Here is a 7,900-nt window from a genome sequence, read left to right as displayed (position 1 = left end):
CTGTCTGCACAAACATTATCAGTTTGAAGGTTAATGTTCCTTTGCCCCTTTACCCAATCCTGTAACGCCGAGGCTTGAAAGCCCTAGCTTTCGCCAGGCAGTGGTGGTGGTGCACACCTTTAATCCCAGCACTTGGGAGGCAGAGGCAGAGACAGAGGCAGGCAGATTTCTGAGTTTGAGGCCAGCCTGGTCTACAGAGTGAGTTCCAGGTCAGCCAGGGCTACACAAAGAAACCCTGTCTCAAAAAAAAAAAAAAAAAAAAAAAAAAAAAGCCCCAGCTTGTGCATTTTCCCTATATAAGCCCTAAGCCCCTAGACCCAAGCGTCACATTCCTGACCTGTTGTTCAGTGAAGGTTGTGGCCCTAGTCTGAAATCAAATAAAAGGCCCTTGTGTGCTTGCGTCAGAGTTTCAGTCTCTGGTGGTCTCTTGGGGGTCTCATAAACTGGGTATAACATTAGCTCCCACAGATCCTGGTCCTCTCTCTCTCTCTGCATGCACACCCACAGAACCTTATGCTTGTGGGGTATCCCCGTGAGATGCTGGGCTGGGCTCACAGGATGTGCTTTAAGCAGGAGATGAGCAGAAGCTGCACACATGCTGTGTGCACAGAGGCTGCTCGTTAGAACGTTCCTTCCTGGGGTTCTAGTGGCTGCATTACGATGCAAGGACAGACGTCATTGACACCTGTGCCAGGCAGGTCACCTACTGGGTGAGCAAATAATCCTCTTGGTCACCCTGCCTACCCCAACTGCACCCTGACCACAGATATGTGATGAAATGAGGCCAGCAGAGAAGCACCTTGCAGATCCTGGTCTGCACAGGTGTCCCGGGAGTGATGAGTCACCACTGTGTAAGCCACTACGTTTGGGACACTGTCAGAGATTCCTTGGCAGGCCTGTGGGGCCAGTTTGGAAACATGATTGCCAGAACTTGGAAATCAGGTGAGTAGTGTATACGTATACATACCACCTTCTGTTAGCCAGGCCCGAGACACTTTGGGGATGATGTCACATGCAAATGCACAAACATTTGCATGTACTGTGGAGAGGTCTCTGGCCCCATGTGGCTGTTGGGCCCTTGGAATGCAGGAAGGGCAACAGAGGGACTAAAGTTCATCTCCTCTTCATTACCTTATTATCTATATATTTATGTATTTCTTTATTTTGGTGTTTATATAGTATATAGTATATGTTTATATATGTGTATATATATGTTTACATAGTATATAGTTTATATAGTTTATATAGTATATGGCTCTGTGTGGGGTGGTTGCATGTGTGCACATGTATGTACAGGTGTGCTGATCTGTGTGCGCTTGTGTGGAAGACAGATCACACACACACACACACACACACACACACACACACATCAGGACTTGTTCTTTCCTTCTTCCCTGGGTTTCTAGGATTGAATTAAGGACAGCAGGCTCGGTGGCAGGTGCCCAGTCCGCTGGGCCATCTCTCCAGCCTCTCTTTATTTTCTTGAGACAGGCTTTCCCTCTGGCCCTGGACAAGTGCTTGTCGTTTCAGCTTGGCTGGGTGGCCAGGGAAGCTGCCTTTCCACCTTTCAGCAGTGGGGTTAAAGGTCACCATGACCAGCTTCTACACACGTACAAATGACCAGGACTCTTACACTCACGTGTTCAGCAGGTGCTTTACCCACAGGCCCACTGCCCAGGCCCTCATCTGAAGTACTTTAAAAGACAGATCTGGGAGCCGGGCTGGGGCGTGGGTGCACCTATAATTCCAACACATGGGAGTTGGAGCCAGGAGGATTGCCACAATTCCCAGGCCAGTCAGGGTGACATAGCTAGACCCAAAACAAAGACAAAAAGACAGTTCTGGGGCTGGAGAGATGGCTCAGCAGGTAAGAGCACCGACTGTTCTTCCAAAGGTCCTGAGTTCAAATCCCAGCAACCACATCGTGGCTCACAACCATCTGTAATGAGATCTGACACCTTCTTCCTGTGTGTCTGAAGACAACAACAGTGTACTTACATATAATAAATATTTTTTTTTGTTGTTTTTTTCGAGACAGGGTTTTTCTGTGTAGCCCTGGCTGTCCGTGAACTCACCCTGTAGACCAGGCTGGCCTCGAACTCAGAAATCTGCCTGCCTCTGCCTCCCAGAGTGCTGGGATTACAGGCGTGTGCCACCACCGCCTGGCTAATAAATAATTTTTTTTTGTTTTTTTTTTTTTTTGTTGTTTTTTGGATTTGGTTTTTTTGAGACAGGGTTTCTCTGTGTAGCCCTGGCTGTCCTGGAACTCACTCTGTAGACCAGGCTGTCCTCGAACTCAGAAATCCTCCTGCCTCTGCCTCCCAGAGTGCTGGGATTACAGGCGTGCGCCACCACCGCCAAAAAAGACAGCTCTAGAGCCTTCCCTTGCTGGAGCATGCCACTTGACAACCCAACAAAGCGTTAAACTACAGGTGCTGAGGGTGTGGCTAAGGAGTGGTGCATCTGCCTAGAATCCCCAGTGAGGGGAGGGGCGGGGCTTGGTGGTGGAGCGCCTGCCAACAGCCGGAATCTAGGAGTCCATTCCCATCACTACAGAATTAAATAACTAAAAATCACTTGTAGAATTACAACGCAAATCTTAGGAAACAGCGTTATTAAAATACACACAGGGGTGGAGAGATGGCTCGGAGCTTAACAACATGTCCTTCTGTTGTAGAGGACCCAAGTTCAGATCCCAGCGCCCATGCCAAGCAGCTCCCAGGCCCCTGTAAGCTCAGTTCTAGGGAGACCTGACGCCCTGACGCGCTCTTCTGGCTTCCCTGGGCGCTGCAATCATGTGCTCATGTACACAAAGTCACACATAAGTTTAATTTAAAAATAATAAAAATAAATCTTTAAAAACAAAACAAAAAATACATATGCAAGATAATTTTTTTTGCCATGTCTGGATTTCCTTATTAATAGGAAACATGTAACACAGGGTTTCGCCCCAACTGCTCATTCAAAACGAGGGTGGTGCGAACCAAGACTTCTACTAACTGGAACAGCCAGGATGGGACTGGAATCAGCTCAGGCTTCAGCTGGTACAGTAACAGATTGCAGAACAAACCATCACTAGTATTGGTCACATGACCAATACCAGCCTTTGGCCTGCATTTGTTTGTGACTGTGGGGTAGACACCAAGTACCCAGGACTGAGTACCAAGCACTGCCCAGTGCCGTAGCCATGACAGTACTTACTCAACCTGCCCTGGGCTCTGCAGTCCGCTTAGTGGATATAACTATCCCTGTTACCTCTGGGTCCCCTGGGAGAGGGAGGATCCTACTGGGCTTGAATCTTTGGGAAACGTCTTATACAGTCGAGGATGATCTCGAACTCCTGATGCTCCTGCTCTCAACCCCCGGCATACTGGAATTACAGCGCTCCACCGCTCTGGCCACTTTTTAATCCTTGAAACCACAACCCCAGAGCACGTCTCACTGGACAGAAGATACGTCCTAAGTGAGTGCTGGACATTTGCTCTCCGCGACTCAGGTTCACGTGTATTCACAGTCGTGCAGTTACTGCCAAAATACACCAATGGGGAGTCAGAGGCGGGAAGATCGGGCAGCATGCGAAACTCCATAAGATGGTCTCTCAAAATAAAGACTTAAAAGTGGTCGGGAAGCATGGCTCGGCATTAGAGGCATTGTCGTAGTCCACCAGTAGGGGGCGAGGTCCTGGGTTCCAGCCCCACCAGTGAAAAAACTAAGACAAGAAGTGAGCGGCTGCCAGGGAGTAGTTGAGTAGAGGGTGCAGGCCTGGCCCTCGGACCTGGGGTCAGTTCTACACAGACATCCCTCTCCTGTGAGATGAAAGCCAGGTGAACAGGCCTCAGCTCCGGAGTCCAGAGCCACCGGCTGTGAACTCGGTGTGCTGGGAAGAGGTGGGAGCATCCGGGCCCCTGCTCCCTGCAGCTCTGCTCTCCAGAAGCATCCGCGGGGACGCCTAGACACCCTGCGGGAGCGGAGGGGTGAGGGGAACAGATACAGAAACCGTGACGAACAGGCGCAACAGAGCACTATTCAGCCCTGAAACAAACAGGAAATGCTGTCATCTGCAGCAAGGTGGCACAACCCAGAGGTCGCCCGTTGTGTGTCGTGGGACAAGCCAGGTGCAGAGGCAAGCATGACCTCACTGACTCGCTGTGAAGAGGAGGACTGCCGGCGGCTGCCGCCTGGGTGGGTGTGAGCAGCCGGAGCCAACAGGAGGGGCGGGTTAGGGGGCACTGTGGTGCCTGTAGTCAGAATCTCGCATAATATCTTTCAAAGCAGCAGGAAAGCGTGCTCTCACCACACAGTGTTGTGGAGCGATTGAGGAGGGGGATATGCTGACTCTCCTGACTTAATCATATGCATATGCTCATACATATGCAAAACCTGCTGTCATCGTAAGTGAATGAATGAATGAGTGAGTTAATGATGGTCTGAGACACATTCTGGGGTCATGAGACACCTTTTCTCCTCTTGCACTTAGAGTTCCTCAGATGTTATAAGGGCACTGTGCAGCCCCAAAGTGACTGAACCATTCTGGAGACCCCGCGGAGCTGGACACCATGTAGATAATGCACTCCCCAGAACAAAGTCAGGTGAGCTGACCCCAGTGAGGAGAACCAGCAGAGGGCAGCAGGACAGAGGGGTGGGGCTGCCATCTCAGATGCCAGTAGAGGCTGGTGTAGTGCCACCAGGAACTGCAGAGATCTGCCCGAAATGGCCATCAGCCATGGAGAATGCAGTCACTGGGGCAGTTCACCGATTGGCTCAGAGTGTTCAGAAAAAGGGAGTGGCCGGAGGGGGGGTTGGGAGGGAGAAGACCAGTGGTGGGGCACTGAAATATGAAGAGGGGAGCTGGAGAGATGGCACAACAGTTAAGCGCACTGACTGCTCTTCCGGAGGTCTTGAGTTCAATTCCTAGCAACCACATGGTGGCTCACAACCATCTGTAATGGGATCCGATGCCCTTTTCTGGTGCGTCTGAAGACAGCTACAGTGTACTCACAAAAATAAATAAATGAATCTTTTAAAAAAGAAAGAAAGAAAGAAAGAAGCCCCATGGGAACAATAATGATGTCGGCCACCCAGACGCCCCAAGACTCCCAGGGACTAAAACCATCAACCAAGGGTGCACATGGTTCCAGCCAAAAATGTGGCAGAGGAATGCCTTGTTGGGCATCAGTGGGAGAAGAGGTCCTTGGCCCTGTGAAGGCTCAATAGATGCCCCAACAAAGGGAAATCGAAGTGGGAGGGAGGTGGGTGTGGGTTGGGTAGAGGGGCATATACTTGGAGGCAGGGGTGGGAGGAGCGGTTGGGGGTTTTGGGGGAGGGGAGAAACAGGGAAAGATTTTAACATTTAAAATGTAAATGAAGGTTATATGCAATAAAAAAAAAAAAAGAAAAAATGTTAAAAAAAAAATGAAGCCAGGCTGTGGTGGTGCACACCTTTAATTCCAGCACTTGGGAGGCAGAGGCAGAGGCAGGCAGATTTCTGAGTTGGAGGCCAGCCTGGTTTACAGAGTGAGTTCCAGGACAGCCAGGGCTACACAGAGAAACCCTGTCTCGAAAAAACCTAAAAAAGAAAGAAAGAAAGAAAGAAAGAAAGAAAGAAAGAAAGAAAGAAAGAAAGAAAGAAAGAAAGGAAGGAAGGAAGGAAGGAAGGAAGGAAGGAAGGAAGGAAGGAAGGAAGGAAAGGAAAGGAAAGGAAAGAGAGAGAGAGAGAGAGAGAGAGAGAGAGAGAGAGAGAGAGAGAGAAAGAGAGAAAGAGAGAAAGAGAGAAAGAAAGATGTGGGTGGAAGGAAGTATTTGGGGCTTTGAGAGCCATGGGGAATTTGGGATCTGGGGGGACAGACTGACTTTGCAGATCACAGGTATTTCGGTTGAGCCCTGTTGTATCAGGGCCCTAAGCCTTAGCACGGCTGACTCCATGATGGAAGTATCGTTCAGGCTATAAAACTCAGCTTGAAGACAGCACCATCCGCAAAAACTAAAACTAAAACAAGTCTCTAAACCTTGCTTTTTGACTTCTGTAGTTTTGCTTCTGGCTAATTGCCTTGTTAACTGAAGTATGTCAGACCAGGACATGGTATCTGTTCTTGAAAACTCACCCTGAGAAAGGCTTGGGGCTATAGTGGGGTCACAGCACTGTGAGGTTTAGGGCGGGTGTTTCCGGAACACAGCCTCTAGCTGTTCCTCACTTCCTGGAGTTACCAGTCGGACCATCCTTCTTACCCTGCCCAGGCTCCACCCCAAGGCTCCACCCCAAGCCGTCCTCACTGAAAGCCCCTCCCGCAAAGGACCCTGGCCCAATGCAGCCCATGCCTCACATCCTCAGACCCTCTGCCCTTCCTCTCCCTCGGAATGAACAGTCAGAGAAACCAAGTCATGGAGCAACAGGAGGGTGGGGCCTTGATCAGGCAACAAACTGGCAAATGCTGACAAGTTCTCTGCTTTAGCAAACATGTATCGAACACTCACTGTGTGCCGGACTGTCTGTCAGGCACCAGGAATAAAATGGGAAACTAGGGATAAATAGAAATGCCAGAGGCCAGTTGGAGGAGGGAAGGATTTAGTGTGTCAGATGGTGATGGAGAAAGTAGGGTTTGTGTGGGCCGCTGTGCTGGGACTTTCCCTCCCTATAATAGCGTCAAGGCCTACTCACACATACGTAGGAATCAGGGCTCCGTTGTTTCTCATGGCTGAGTAATGATCCACCCATCGTGTGACCAGGAATCTCGTCTGTCCACCCATCTGCTGGCAGGCCCTCGTCTGCCAGGGGCCTTTCTGAACAGGGCTTGGGATTTTTAGTTGTTTTTTTTTTTTTTGTTTTTTTGTTTTTTTGTGTTTTTTGTTTTTTTGGATTTCGTTTTTTGGATACAGGGTTTCTCTGTGTAGCCCTGGCTGTCCTGGAACTCACTCTGTAGACCAGGCTAGCCTGGAACTCAGAAATCTGCCTGCCTCTGCCTCCCAGAGTGCTGGGATTACAGGTGTGGGATTACCACTGCCTGGCCTGGGATTTTTAGTTTTGTTTTTGTTCATTTTAGCAAAACCAAACTAAAGGTTTTGTGCGGAGCATACCTGCAGTGCAGACTTTTAATCCCAGTGCTGTGGAAGAGAAGGCAGGCAGAGCTCTGTGAATTTGAGGCCAGGCAGGGCCACATAGACTTGTCTCAAAAAGAAACAAAACAAAACTGAAAATAAACACCGACCAAGTGTTCCAGTAGCTCAGGCTGGCCTTGAACTCTGGATCCTCCTGGGTCTGCCTCTGTAGCTCGAGGACTCCAGATGTGCGTCAGCATGGCTGGCGAGTACACATTTTCGTGTGGACTAGCTGGCGCCTGTGTTTAGCACTTTGAGTAACTGCCATGCTGTTTCCAAAGGAGGCTTGGCATGCCCCAACACCAGGCGTGGGACTACTGCCCCTTTCCTCTCACCAGCCTCCAAACTCTCCCATCTGCCCTGCCCACCGCAATTAGCAGAGCTGCTGTCTTCCTCCCCTGAGCCCTGACTCTCTCTGCAGTTGTCGGCTTCACCTCAGGCTGAGGCCCCACAGGAGCCAGCTTCTCTACAACACAGCTCAGCATCCTTCAACAGCTGCCAGGAGGCTGAGAATCAACCCCGGGTGCCTTGTACCCACTGTGCCCTGTGACACCACTCACTTCCTATTCCCCTGCATTCCAGCTACACAGCCTCCCACTGAAGTCGGGCTGTGCCAAGTCTGCCCACAGGGTTGCGCCCTCTGCCAGCATTCTTTGACCTACTTCCCGGTTACCTCTTTCCTCCCCTCCCACATCTGTGCCTTCCGGGTCTCCTTCCCAGAGACACCTGCCCTGAGTTCTTCCCACACTCCACCCATCTTCCTTGGAGAGGCCTTTCTCCTGGCATGGCAGCCGGCCTGAGGGTGATC

This window comes from Apodemus sylvaticus, chromosome 1 (genome assembly GCF_947179515.1).
Source record: "Apodemus sylvaticus chromosome 1, mApoSyl1.1, whole genome shotgun sequence".
NCBI lineage: Eukaryota > Metazoa > Chordata > Mammalia > Rodentia > Muridae > Apodemus > Apodemus sylvaticus.
This window is presented reverse-complemented; position numbering follows the sequence as displayed.